A 15,733-nucleotide genomic window follows, 5' to 3' on the forward strand; every position below is an offset into this window, starting at 1 on the left:
GTTAATTAACAGATAATCTTCGGATACCTGGATAACATGCAAGTAAGACAGAACACTGAAGCATTGCCACTATTACAATTGTGTATACAATATTGGGGTGCAGTTTTGTTTTCAAAGGGATAAAGCAAATAGTTTTGTCTTAAAGTATCAGAGTGCTCTAACATGCAGAAAGTTTGAATGTAGTGAATCTTATTTGTCTTAGGCAAATGATCATAAAAAAAGGAATGAAATATGTCAAAATTTTGCAAAGTCGACTCATTTTGATGTGTTTATTTATAGCTTGTTAATCCTTTACCGACAAATATTACGTTAAAGAAGACTAGAATTTTTTCTCTACATGAAAATGACAAGTTATCTTGCAGTATTCCATCATCTCTAAGACATAGAAAATATTACCTTCTGTACAATGTACCCAGGTAGCAGATGGTCTATCTCACCAGAGTCACTTTCTGTGCTACGGGAAAACTTTTATGTCCATGATCTGAAAAAAAAAAAAGGAAGAAATAACAAAAGTTCCCCACTCCTAAAAGAGCTAAGTTTCCTTCTAATTGTTTCATATTCTATGTTTATTTAAAATAATGCACTACCACTTTGATGAACTGGTAGTCAAGTTAATATTCTCAGGACCTAGGATCTTATCTTAGTGAAAAGACCAAAGATTTTTTGATAAGCCTGTTGATTTTGCCTTGTCAAGATCAGACCCTGAACTTGTTAAACACATGTGTATTAAATATCTTTTACGTGTAGAATTAGATTTCAGCGGGTATGCACACAGATTTCTTCTTTTACTGTATATAGAGATGCTAAAAGTAACTTAATTTGGTTGATGTATACATATTTCTTCATTACACCAACTATCATAAGAGTTGTATGGGAAGAGTTTCTCAAATCAAAAGAGAAGCTTAGCTTACCTCAGATTAATTTTATGTAGGTAAAATACAATCATTAGAAAAATTTCAGCAATTATACATTTTACAGATTTGTCAATCCCCTTGCTGTCCTTGGCATGTTTTTATCCTCAGGGGAAATACTGATTCTTACAACCCAATGAAGAATTTCACTCTCCTCTGTTCTCACACTGTTGCTTACTCTAATAAATTAACCACAGCCATTTGGACCTTTCATCAACAGATGCTTGAAAGTTTTCTTATAAGCTACAGCTTTTACCAAGGAAGGATAGTCTCAATGCCTCAGTAAAAAGGACTTTCCAGGTGCTTTCAACTACTGATATTTCAAGAAATAAACTCATGGGAACAGGCTTTGAAGCTGGAGCAGGTATCACTTAGAAAACTCTCAGATTGTCCACCGGAATTAAGTCAAGATTCCCAGGAGCCTTTTTCATTCAGAAGCAAACAACTTCACGAAAGCCAACTGCTGACCCCAAAACAAAGGATCAAAATATAATTTACACAATACAGAACGAATGGGTAAGGGGAATCTACTATAGCTCTTTTAGAATATTTTGGCATTCGTTTTATGTTCTATTTTCCTATGGGTAAAAGAAGAAGCTCTTTCTCTTCTTTTGAATCTCTCTCTAATCCTTAATTTGTAAATGTTCTCTTGTTCTCCTTGACCCCTAAATTTAAACACACACACACTATTCTGAGTTTCTTTACTTTTCTCAGAAATGTGGTTATTTGCCAGAATCTGACTTCCTTTTTGCCAATATATAATTGAACAAATGGATTCTACAATCAAGATTATACCTGCAGTAACATATTCGAGAATACATCTCCTTGTGATTAGATAGGACAAATCCATCATTAAGACATAGGGATTGTTGTTCACGAGTAGAACCATGCCCACAAATCTCTCCCAGGAATCTGGAATGATATCTACTCTGTGTCTTACAGAGTCTCATATAGGCAGGCAGAACATAATCAGATTTGGCAGAATTTGAGCAGAGAGCAATTCTCCTCAATTTATAGAAACTGTAGGTACAACCTGTGGATATGAATGTTTCAGGTACGGATTTGCTTTCCTACCCTTGCAATAGACGAACCTGCAGGAGAAATTGAAAAAAAAAAGAAGAAGAACAGATGTTATTGAAAATGCAATCTGAGATTCCTTATGAATTGTCCAGTGACAAGTTAATTCTCTGGGCTTAGTGTTTTTTCAACCCTGTGAGCCTCTGGATTTGCTGATTGGCAAGAAAGCCTATATGGTTAATTAGCATCTCTTGCTGCATCTTTGTAAATTAATCCATCAAAACCAGAATGAGATCAGAATTTTTAGGTAATTAAAAATAAAGATATATGCACCCCTATGTTCACTGTGGCACTACTCACAATAGCCAAGACTTGGAAGCAACTCAAGTGCCCATCAGCAGATGAATTAATAAAGACGATGTGGTGTGTATGTATATATATATATATATATATATATATATATATATATACACAATGGAATACTACTCAACCATAAAAAAGATGAAATTGTGCCATTTGTGGCAACATGGATGGACCTTGAGGGTACTATGCTAAATGAAATGTCAGACAGAGAAACATAAATACTGTATGATTTCACTCATATGCTGAAGATAAACAAACACATAGTTAAGGAGAACAGGTTGGTGGTTTCCAGAGGGGAAGGGAATGGGGGGAGTGCAAAAATGGTAAAGGGGCACATATGTATGGTGACAGATAAAAACTAGACTATTGGTGGTGAGCACAATGAAGTCTATACAGAAACTGAAATATAATAATGTACACCTGAAATTTACACAATGTTAAAAACCAATGTGACCTCAATAATAATTTTACAAGTAATAATAATGACAGTAATCTTTCAAGATTATTTATGATCACCAGAGGAACTGTCAAAAAACATCATCCCAAACTCTAAAATAGGCAAAATAATAATAATAATGACTGTATGTTCTTTTAACATCACACCACATCATTGTTTAAGTGGCACGTCCAAGGAAAATTTAATTCTCTAGGGGATTTTACTTTTATTTAATTTGCAACTTACTCTTGATTAGGGCCTAGACTCCATCAGTTTACATGTTAACTTGTAGTTTTCAATACCTTTAGAATGCAAGTAATGTCAGTCCTGTAGAAAAGATAACTCCAAACACCGTGCCCTGCAAGATTTAACCAGTTTTGTCCCTAACTTAGCCAACAAATCATCACGCCCTTCCTAATTATGATATAAACACCTGCTCTTCAAATACTCTCCAGATTTGCCATTCTTCTGTTTCTCTCATTAATGAGCTAAATTTTTGACATGTGTTCATTCTACACAAAATTCATGAGCATCATTCTATTTGAAAGTCATTCTATATGGACATAGGCCATGACTTCTAACTTTTGAAAGCCAATCTCTATTTGCTGGGAAAAAAATTGAACAAACTGAGGTAAGCATCACTTCTCAGAACAATTCATTTCAACTTCTCACTTCCTGGAGACATACACAGGCCTTTGTTCCAGTTTAGCCAAAATAACAAATGCAAATAACTCCTAAGAATGACTTTAAATCATAATTTATCTCCAATGTCCTCATTATGTCCCTTAATTCATTACAATATGTGCATGTTTGTTTATTCTGTATAAAAATGAAATAGGAAAGACTATAGAGAAATGAGAGGGCAAATCGTTGTCTTAGATGTTATATCAATATAATTATTATAGAGTTACTAGTGGGTTTTGGGATTTACTCAATGAAATTTAGCACTTAGCCCAATACTCTTGCCAAGATAAATGTCAAGTCCCCATACCTCCCAGAGGAACAATGATAATTTAAATGGTCCAAATGAGACAAATCCTTGATTTAGATTATATCTTTATGACTTTCTTGACCCGCAATTTCCTTTCCCTCCTACCCATCCCACACGTTTATGTGAAAGGACCTTCAGTTGATATATATCAGGACTATGTTGATCCAGTTCAGGTTTGAAATAAAGCTGCTTCTAATAACAAGAAAAGACAGGACAAAGAGCAAATCCACTCTATTCCCCTGTGGGGGGATAACGCTGTTCAGCAGGAGACATAAATATAATGGACTGGCTTGGCTAGCACACATTTGGCCTAATAGTGGTTTTTCTAAGTATTCACATATAAATATGATTGAAAGAAAGCCTTGACTTAGAACCAGATGCTATACTAGATGTAGGCTCAGTGATGGATCTATAACTTTTATATATTTACCTTTAAATTTTCAGTTTCAAGTAAATCTCACATCAATTCCTTTAATTATACATTTGAAGAGAACAAAAGCAACAGTAGGTGAAGAAGAGTTCCAGAAAGGGAGGAGTATCTGTGATGGTGGTGAAGGGGCTTTGTTGGCAGGTGCCAATCACTCCAGATTTAGCATAGTGGCCTCCTTGAGTTATTCACTTCATTGCAGCAGAATTGGGATCAAAGAGAGGCCAGGGTAGATCTCTAGAGAGCCCCCACTCCTTTCAATTGAAGAACTAAAGCTCCCTCCCGTTCTCTCCTGTAGTGCTCACCATTCCCCTCTACACGTCCAGAGCTTCAGGAACGAGTGACTTCAGGGGCCACGTGACAAACATGCAAAGCATCTATCTACAAGGCAAGCTGGAATGGTGGGGACAGTGACTGTGTGTCAGGCCTGAAAGTTTTAGATTCAAGGACAAAACAATCACTAACTGTCTGTGGGTTATATTTGAATCTCATCCACCTCTTTGTGAGGCCTCAGCTTGCACAGAAGAGCTTAATTTCCTGATTAGTAAAGGAAAATTGTGAATTAGAACCATGTTACCCAGCAGGTCAATGAGACATTCTCATTTCACCAATGCCTGATTGAGCATTTATTGCAAAATGAAGACAGTGTCACAAAGCAGAAAATAATTAACATTTGTCTAGAGCTTAACAAGTTACAGAACAATTTATGCATCATCACATTTAATGTAATATAATCAGATTATTTTACTTTTACTGCCATTGTATTGCTTTTAACTACTTCTACTAATAGTGGAACTGCTACTGTTACTGCTACTATCACTATGATTATGACTACAACTACAGAAAGTTCCCTATGTTCATATTATAATATAGTCCTAAGACATGTCAGAAAATGGAAGTGGAAGTTATAGGAAGGAAATAAATTTACTCAAAATGTGTGATGAACCTGCTATCATGACTCACTTTGTAGATATAATCATTGATGCTATTTATCCACCATTTATATATCAGTCTTTAATCCTGTCATTTTCCTTCAAACTGAACTTGCATCCATCCGTTTTAGTCTGGTATATGTCCCATGGAGGTTAAAGAGTCACCATTTCAACCCAACTAATCCTTCTATCTGTGTCTCAGTTACATTATGTTTGAAACCAATTCTTATTTTCTTGTTATCACTTTCTTATTTAAAAAAAAGTGTTATATGCAAAACACAATAAAATGTTCAGAAAATTTCACAAACCCTACTATACGAAAAGACGGTGAAATACCCCAACTGAACACCTCAACGGCAGGCAGTACCACTGTGGGAGAGCTTGAAATATTGTTTGGTCTTCTAGTATAAGTAAGTCTGATTTGGGTTTTAGGAAAGGAGTTTAGATGTTTCCCTTGTATTATGTATAAAAATGCAAATTATGTGAAAGTCCATTGTATAAAAATCAGAGGCCACCTCATTTCCACATAAGAAATTAGTTTCAAAAAGTAGGGGTCAGTTTTCTAAGCACATGGTTTTCAGATGGTGATTTCCTGGAGTATTTTTAAGAAAATGTGGGAACTGAATTGAATTGCTACCTTTTAATTTTACCAAAAAAAGTAAATATGATACACACACACTCATACACACATACACATACAAATATAACCACCAACTGTCATTTCACCAAGGAAAGGGTGTTTTAACTCCAGAACTGTTAGGAATGGTAACTTTCAGGGGAGAATGTAACATATAAACAAGAATACATTTGTAGTGGATTGAATTGTGTCTCAAAAAGATGTGTTCAAGTCCTAAACCCCAGAACCTCAGCATGTGACTTTATTTGGAATAAGGGTCTTATCAGGTGTAATTAAAGTAAGAATCTTGAAATGAGACCATCCTGGATCAGCATGGGCCCTAAATCCAATGATAGGGTCCTTAGAAGAAACAGGAAAGGAGAAACAACAGGGAAGAAGACCATGTGAAGAAGTGGCAGAGATCGGAGTCATGAAGCCAAAAGGCAAGGAAGGCCACAGATTGTCAGTGACCACCAGAAGCTGGAAAGAGGCAGGAAGGAGACTCTCCTCAAAGCCTTAGGAGACAGCAGAGCCCCACCCACACTTTGCTTTTGGACTTCTGGCAGCTAGAATTCTGAAAGAATAAATTTTTGTTGTTTTCAGTCACCAACTTTGTGGCAATTTGTTGTGGTAGCTCTAGGAAACTAATACCACATTTAACTGTAAAACACACAAAGACACGCACTATTCTCTTCCTTTTTCCAGTTGTGCCAAGGTCAGGATCCTGTCTGGTGTCGACAATCGCCGTTCTAATTTGTTGATGCCACACCCTGTGACCTTCCATAGTCCGCACTTCAGCATATAGCCCAGCAAAGGAGAAAGAAAAGGCTTGCAAGTTACACAAGCTTTTGTGGACATTTTCCAACTAATTGTATGTGGATAAAGGGGGAAAATCCAAAAATCTCGCCTTGTAAAATGTTTTGGGAGGGCAGGCAGCAGATGAGAACATGAGTCAGTTTACCCCAGGCTGTGCGGGAGCGTGGGAGGAAGAACAGCTTTTCTTTGTTCCCAGAGATGATCTTTCTTGATAACTGTTGTGAATCACTTTATGACTGTTTTAGAACCTTGTTAAGTTAAACGTATTGGTAAAACTTATGCTCAAGTAAACTTTGCGTTATGTAACTTCAAGCCTTTTAACAGAAAGCAGCTGTATGAGGAAGCAGCCCTGAATTTGGTCTTGCATGTGTTATGGAAGCTGAGGGACTATTTGATGTAAATTAAGGATAATACAAGACATGGTCTCAAAGGGCATTGAGCCAGGGTTAACAGAGGTGGTGCGGCAGCCAGGAAAGCCCCTTCTAATTGGAAGAAGACCACCACTGGGAGATTTCACACTAGCACTTACACAAACTTATTTTGATCTCTCTCTCTCTTCTTGACCTCCCCTCACATCCTTTTACCCCTCTCTCTGTCCTTCAAATTTATCTTTGGCTACTTCTTTAATAAAAAGATTTAGGAAGTTGTATTTCTGATGGTAACACAAAGAAAGCAACTAACACTGCCGCATTAATTTCTACACAAATGGAAGGGTGTGTGGTCCAGGGAAGGGTGTCAGCAAAAAGTTGGCCAGAGATTCTTAGTTTAGAAGGTATCAGTTCTAAAGCAAAATATTCAAAGTAATGGAGTAAATGCTGGCTAAGACAGCAGACTCAGGAGTTAACTTGCCTAGTTTGGAATCATGACTCTGTACTGTCCAGCTGTGTGACCTTTGGCAAATTACATAAGTCTCCGAGCCTCGCCTGTGAACCGAGCACAATAACGGTAGCCATCTAGAAAACTGATGTGAGCATTAAATCAGTTATTACCAGTAACATACTTAGAACGGTGCCAGGCACATGGTAAGAGCTCAGTAAACGTTAGCTATTTCCAGGATCCAGACAGAACCTCAGGATTTGTCTCAGCAGTGATTATTAATAGTTTAGATTTAGAGAACAAAGCTTCCACTGAAACAGGAGGTTTATACTTTAAAAACCAGATGTCACCACAGGAGCAGGAATAGAATTTCCCACCCCAAAATATGCCTCTTTGGCATAAGGACTGTTTTGAGTTGATGATTATTAAGAAACAATAAACACAGGAAAAGCTCTGAAAACCTAGTAGAAGTTACTCTTTTGTGAGGGAAATTTGTATTTATAAGAGAAATCTCCATTTGTCCGGGTGCCTCCCTCTCTGTGCCAGGAAGAGGAGTATGACTTTAAATCTCTAGAAACTCTTATCAATGGAGAAGGCAGTGACTTAAATCTGCATACCAACTTTACCTTTGTACCTTTCCTGGTCTCCTCCCGTATCTGATCCCATCCTAATAGAATGTTAAAGCTATTTTTCAGGGGTTGTGAGCCAGCAAAGAGCATGTGCAGAAGATAAAATTTTGACCTGCCAATCAAAACTCATCCTGCCAGTGCTTCTGCATACCAGCCAGCCTTCCTTAATCCCTTAAACTTTACCCCAAACCTTGGATGGGCAAGACAGATTTGAGAGCTTGCCCTCCTGTCTCCTTGCTGGTCAACCTCACAATAAAGCCTTTCTTCCTTCATAAGCTGCTGTGCCACCTTGTCAGCTTCTGTGCGCATCCAGTGGTGAACCCTTAATAGGTGGATTCTTTGATGTAATTAATAGGATTTATTAACCTTATATTTGTTTTTAAAAATAATTATACTTATACAATTAAAACTTGCATAACAGAAAAGAAAGCATAGTATGTAGCCTCCCTTTTCTTCTCTTTTCTGTTAACCCACTCCAATGGAAATCTGATTTTCAGATCATGAAATATTATCAAAACCCTAGTGTGAACAGGTATCTCAGAGAGAATAAATCACTTCTTTGTGTCATTAAAGACCCCAAAACATGAGGGTAAAATTTTAATGATAGATTATGATTTGCCTGTTCAGGTGTGTGGCTAAGAAAAAGGTCAAGGTTGAATTGATAATCCTTCCATGCCCAGCATATAGAGGATTTCTGGCCATCACCTCAAGTGTCTGAGGCTGTTTGCAACCCAGCTTCCTTGGCTTAAAGTTCAATTAAAGCTCTGATTCGAACAGCCTCCCATCCTGGTCCATGGAATACAGATGGCTTTCTCCAAGCACAGTTATGTCAGAGTGTCTGGCACGTGTGGAAAGATCCTCTTGGGTCGTGGTCATCTTTGTTACAGTTCTGTTAGTTATTTTTACTAGATTATCTCCTCTTTTGTACTTACAATTATCCCATTTCAGCTTCCAATGGACAGTAGGCTTCTTATAGAGGGTGACTCTATTCCAGCTGGTGCATTCTTGTTACAATAAACATAGCCCCAATTGGTAGATGAGGAATCCACCAGGATTACCTTATAAATGACCTTTGCCTGTCACTTGATATTCAGTAGGTGTTCTGGGTGGTAGCGATGAAACCACATGCAGGCTGAAGTGGATATTGATGCATCCAAGTCTGACCTCAACAAAAGGCGTTGAGTGAACACCACTAACTTGTAATACTTTAAGTCTGACAGGGAACTTTATGCAACATTTACAAACTTTGCCAAGTTCTGTTTAAATACATTTCTTCTAATTAAACCCTATTCAACATAGATTCTGGCACAAAGCCTTTTGAAAGAATCAGAATATAACGTGTTTCTAGCTAATAGCAGATGGACTGTAGTTTGTAACAAAAGTTAATGCTGGTTTTAAGTTCTGAAGAACTTATGGTGGTTTCTCTAGAAATGTAGGTCTATTATTCCACTTGTTATCAGATGTATTTGCAGTCTATGTCTGTGGTCATTCAGCAAACTAGCGCTTACGGACCAAATTCAGCCTATTGCTTTTTTTGGCAGAAAAAGTTTTGTGAAACACGACCATGCTTATTCGTTTCCATATTATCTGAGGCTGTTTCACATTACAATGCCAGAGTCCAGTTGTTGCAACCGCGACCTGTGGCTCACAAAGCCTAAAATATTTACTAGCTAATCCCTCACAGAAAAAGCTTGCCCAGTCCCTGGGCTACAGCAAAATGCCTCACAATGGAGCAGGCAAAGATTCGCCAAAGTGTACAAGTGCTCTGAAAGTTTTCGGAAAATTGCTTTCCAAATTCTCGTGGACTTTCCTAAAGGCCATCTTTAGAAAGCCTCAGAGTTCACACTAGCCCTTCCCAGGAAGGAAGGAAGGCAGGCAAAGGAAGGCAGGAAGGCAGGAAGGCAGGAGGGATGGTGGGGGGAAGGGGTGGGGAGAAGAAAGCAAAGAAAGAAAGAAGGAAAGAAGGAAAGAAGGAAGGGAGGGAGGGAGGGAAAGCCAAGAGAGAGGGAAAGAGGAAGAAAGCACCACTTTCCTCCAAGGGGACAAAGTGAAAGCTCACTTTAATGATTTATTAAGACATTATAAAATGTCTTCCAGCCTTTTCCTGCTTTATAGCATCACTGTTAGAGGCAAAATTGCTTTCCAAATGGGCATTTTGGACTCAGCATATTCTAAACCAAGATGAATGGATAACAAGTGAGATAGCAGAAGTAATGACAATTTTTACTTTACAACTTTAATTCTTCCTTCTCCATTCCCAACAAAAACAAAACAAAATCAAAACCCATCAAAACCACGATTGTGGACTAATGCATCTCTCTTGAGGGAAACCCCTTGAGAACAAGGCACAAACCATCAATAAGAAATATTGAACTCTAAAATAAATACTCTCATGCATTTAAACATGAATAGATGTTGATTTATCCTGAGGCTACTGAAGTTTGGGTTTCAAGGACCCTCACTGGCATGGGACCCTTCTAAGGCCCTGGGAGAGGCACTAGCAACATATTCAGAGTCATATGTTTTTGTAAAAATTATGGAAGTGAGCTATTTTAACTGCAATCTGTTGAAAACATTCTTCGTGTCCATACTGACTCACCTTCAGTTATGCTTCTCCTTATGTGGAGTAGCGTTAGATTGGCTGTGAGCATTTTTAGGATCTATCCAAGGAGAGTTGAGCTGGGGATACATTCAGCGTGGCATTAGGGGCATGTATTTATGTGGCTGCAGTCACATCAGTGTATAGTTACATTTTTACCAGATGTGCGGTGGAGGAACAGCTTCTAAGAAATCTATTCCCATCCTCTGTACTGACTCACCTGTCATCCTGGTCTGTATGTAGGACCATGATGTGAACTTGCCCTATAGGACCTGGAAATATGTGGGTGGTGAAGGAGGAACCAGGCTTAAACTGAAAAATTAGTTTATGGAAACTTCTTCTAATCATCAGACTCAGAAAATGATAAACCAAGGACTCAGTTCTCATCCATGAGTGGCCAACATCCAAGTTCTCTCCTTTCAAGAAAATGCAGTATAAACAATCAAAAATGTAGGATTTTTCTCTTTTTTCTTGAGAATCTGAGAAATAGAATTCATCAGAAAGCCCGTAAGTATTAAGCCCAACCCTGAATGGTACTACGATGGGCAGATGTATCTGTTAGTGAACTCACTTGTCTTACACATCCCAACTTTCAATGAAAAAAATAAATTTTGACGAATCACACTAAAGATTGAATTGTCTTTTTATTTTCTTTATAGGAAAAATATTGCAAATTTTATTCTATGAAGAAGCCATCAGATTACAGATAATAGTTCAGAAAAAATAATTATAGAAGTATGTCAGGCAGTTATAGCTTATTAAGAAAAATATCATTGGCACATACAGTAGTCCCCCCCTTGTCAACATGGTGTTGCTTTCTGCAGTTTTCGTCACCCACGATCAACCACAGTCTGAAAATACTAAAGGGAAAATTCCAGAAATAAACAATTCATAAGTTTTAAATTGAGCACCATTCTGAATAGTGTGTTGACATCTCATGCAGTCCTGCTCCATTCTGCCCAGGAAGTGACCCATCCCTTTGTCCAGTGTATCCACGTTGCATACACTACTTGCTCCTTAGTGTCTTAGTGGCACGCTGGGTTTTCAGATTGACTATGGTGATACCACAGTGCTTGGGTTCAACTAAACCCTTATTTTACTTAATAATGGCCCCAAAGCACAAGAGTAGTGATGCTGGCAGTTCGGATATGCCAAAGAGAAGCCACAAAGCTCTTCTTTTAAGTGAAAAGGTGAAAGTTCTCAACTTAATAAGAAAAAAACAAAATTGTATGCTGAGATTGCTAAAACCTATGGTAACTTTTGTTACAGTACATTGTTACAATTGTTCTATTTTATTATTAGTTATTGTTAATCTTTTACTGTGCCTAATTTATAAATTAAAATTTATCATGGGTATGTCTGTATAAGAAAAAACGTAGTATACATAGGATTCAATACTATCTGCAGTTTCAAGCATCCACTGGGGGTTTTGGAATGGGGCCCAAATGGATAAAAGGGGACTACTGTATCTGGATTTTGTGATTTTTGTGCTATTTGTCAGCTTTTTAAAATTTATGGTTTCTTTTCTCATTCTAAACCTCACATTCATCTATAGCTATATTTGTTGTATCCTTTGTCTTTCAAAAGCCACTCACAAAGTTTATATAAACTTTAGGGTCCCTGAAACTAGGATCTACCCTAAACGTAAGCAATTCTTTTCAACTACTTCAATCCTCATCTTAGAACTTGTCATTAGCTACAAAGAAAAGCTTCTTCAAATAACCAGAGTAACACAAGTTAATAATGCTGAGTCCTAAACGTAACCAGAATGCTTTCAAGGACTGCAAAATATTTGAAATACTCTATATGAAATCAATGAATAAAGACATCATTATTTCTTTCATATTTGCTGTGAGTTGATAAAATATTTTTTACAAAACCTATTTTATCAATTGTATCATAAAATATTTATTTCCAATGCAATCTTTATTTCATCTTATAAAATGTTGAATATATATTTACCTCCTGCTAATAAAAATTAAAATTATATGCAAACCTTCAGAACAATTAATTTGACATCTTATAACTTTCATTAAATTCATAGGAAAACATTGATGGCAAGTTCTTAAAAATGTATTTATTCTTATTTTTATACTTAATTTATATTTAATCATTCTCAGAAACTAAACACAAGTTTTTAATACATGAAGACCAAGAGTAACCAAAAATATACCTTTTTTCCTACTTGTCACTTCCTAAATAATCTTTTGGTTCCCCCCTTATGCCCTTATTATCATTTAACTAATGATAAATAGCATACTAATTTATCTTGTTTTATACCTTATAAAAAGGGATACACAAATTTTATTAAATATCTAGTATTATATCTTAATTATATTTAATACTGCATTTTATGATTTATTTTACAATTTATTTCTGTACTTTTAAAAAATAATGCTTCTCAACAAACATTTTAATCTGCTTACTTGAAATATAAAATGAAGGCAGACTTTTTCAGACAGAAAGCAAGCCATTCTTTTTTTTTTTTTTTTTTTACTGATTTAGTTAGCAGTTTGGTTAAAAGATAGACATTTTCCATAAATAGAAAGAGCTAAATTCGAAGTCCAAGGTTTTAACAAAATTATAATCAAACTTGCAACAGGTGAGATTGTCCAGAAGCAGATGAAGTCTAGGGTGCAAAATGTTTTAATTGGAATCAATACCCATGGAGGAGAGGTTGAGGAAGTGAGATTGAGCCAAGGAAGAAGCTGACTGTGATGCAGGCCCAACATCGCCTAGGCCAACCCACGTGGGGAGTTCTGGAGCAAGAATTGCCCATCAAAATGGTTGGGCATCACATCAAAATGATGGGGCCTTAATATCCTCGCCTGACTCAGTCACCAGATTGGGCTGCCCTGAAAAGTGCGTGTCACCCAGCAAGGTGGCCCTCTGAAGCTGAGACAGACCCTGAAGGAGCTGGCAGCTGGTGGGGGTGTGCTGAGCACACTGCCACAACCGGGCAGCAAGTCCTCCCTTAAAGGGGTTCTGATCTGTGTGCCCATCTCAAAAGCACAGACAAAATTAATGCATTTTCTCAAACAGAAAAAATTGTCTTAGCAACGATGTAAAGACATAAATAATAAAATTCCACTTTATTCGTTGTGGTATGTTAGGTTAAATGAGGTGCCTCCAAGTGAAAAACTCACAGATATAATTAATAGTCACTTGATAAATCTTAAGAAAGCCTTTTTGATATATGTAGCAGATTCTTTTAGAAGTCAAAGAGTTTCCAACTTTTTACTTTCAGCAACAGAGAACCTAATTGAGTCATTAGCTGGTAAATCACTGGAAATAAAGTTATACGGTAGAGAAAACTATGTGGCTTTGGCCTTATCACTTGGAAGAAATAAAGATTTGATGGACGTTACCTTTTCCTTCCATCTACTTATTAATGGAAAAAGATTACTCAGTGATTTTTATCTGTAAAAACATGAAATAGATTTTTAAAAATGATGTGGAATCCTGTTTCATTTTAGTAGTCAAGCATATGCATCAATGAATACAGAAAATAAATTATTTTAAATTCTCATTTGTTTATTAAAATCTCCTTGTCCAACAGTTTTTTATCATTTAATGTTTGAACCTTATTTACAACATTTACTATATTTATGGTATTTGGAGCAAATGTTTATTAACAATAATTGCAATGATACCTAACAGAATGCATCTTTTAAAAAATATTTAGAATCAATGGTCAGAAGAAAATTTTTTTTAAGTATCTTCTGAAATGTTGGTTATACATAGTTAAAGCCTCAAGTAAACTATTAAGCATGACACTACATAATTTAGAATAAAATTCCAGTGGAGATGGTAATGGAAATATAAATTGAAAGAGAAATAGTTAAGATGTAAAATTAAAGATTAAAATAAAGTTTATTCCCCTATTTTTAAAATAGATTGCTGTGGATATATAGTAATTATGATTAGGTTCCGTTAGATATACTTTAAGAAATAATATAAAAATTTAATTTAAAAATATTAATACTTACGATATGACAGAAGCCATATGATTTCTTAATATTTAAACTGGTAATGAAAAGTTGTAGAGCTCAACTTACAAATACGAGAGTAAGTACATTAATTTTCAAAATTCTTTCAAGGGGTATTAGGAAAATCACCAGCTGACAGCTGGTGGAGTCTTCACAGCTCAAGCTCCCTCTCCTTAGACCTTCTCTACACAAGCAGATTTGATGTCCGACCATGTCCATCACTTCCTAGGTCAGGGGGGGATCCACAATGGGCAGAAAGATAGTGTGACACCTCCCCTCCCCAATACTTCAGGCTTTTTTGTTGAATCCTCATTCCCAGAGTCACAGTATAGAGGATACCAGCCTAAACTCAGTCATTCATCAAGTTTATATAATATACAATAAAGAAAGAACCATCTTCTACGTACATTTAACACAAGGATGAAATTATCTCACTACCCCAATTAAGAGCTTTCAATGAACTTTCTCACTGTGAATGAAATCTGAAGTAGGAAGAATAATGGCTCCTAACCCCTGGCACCTGTGGAATATATGACACAGCAAAGGGGATTTTGCAGATGAGATTAAGATTATAGATTTTAAAACAGAGAGATCGTCCTGGATTATCAGGATGATCCAGTCTGATAACAGGAACCCTTACAAGCAGAGAACTTTCTCCAACTAGAAGCAGATAGAGATGTGGCAGAAGGGAGAATCAGAGAGATTAAAAGTGTGGTTCTGAGATATGAGCCCATGTGCAAAGACCGGAGAGAGGCCTTTAGAAGCTAAGGGCTTGGCCCAGTTGACAGCTGGCCAGGAAAATGGGACCTCAGCCCATTACCTACAAGCAACTGAATTCTGCCATCAACCTAACAAGCTTAGAAGTGTATTCTTCCCTGAGCCTCCCCTAAGAACACAGCCATTGGACGCTTTGACACTGGTCTTGGGAGACCTGAGGCAGAGGCTCCAGCTGAGACACACTGTGCCTGGATTTCTGACACACAGATACTGTGAGATAATAAAGGGGTCTTGCTTTAAGCTGCTAAATAGGTGCTAATTTGTTACACAGCAATAGAAAACTAATATGAAAGTCAAATTTTCTGTAGAGCCCTGCCTAACTGGGGTCTCACCTACCTCTCTTATTTCACCCCCCTTGTAGCTTTGGGGCGCTCTTGTTTCCTCATTCTGGAAATTACCTTCTCCAGTTCCTAG

General features: G+C 36.9%; 1 long non-coding RNA gene across 1 annotated transcript in view; it reads right to left on the reverse strand.

Annotated features, from left to right (window-relative positions):
* Positions 1–397: 397 nt before the first annotated feature.
* LOC123286879 (uncharacterized) overlaps positions 398–15,733 on the reverse strand; it is a 166,332-nt gene continuing 150,996 nt past the window's right edge. The window contains exons 4-5 of the long non-coding RNA XR_011504885.1: positions 1,707–2,002; positions 398–481 (exon numbers count right to left, since the gene is read on the reverse strand). This is a non-coding gene — a long non-coding RNA (uncharacterized lncRNA). The remainder of the gene's footprint in view (positions 482–1,706; positions 2,003–15,733) is intronic.

This window comes from Equus asinus, chromosome 7 (genome assembly GCF_041296235.1).
Source record: "Equus asinus isolate D_3611 breed Donkey chromosome 7, EquAss-T2T_v2, whole genome shotgun sequence".
Classification (NCBI taxonomy): Eukaryota; Metazoa; Chordata; class Mammalia; order Perissodactyla; family Equidae; genus Equus; species Equus asinus.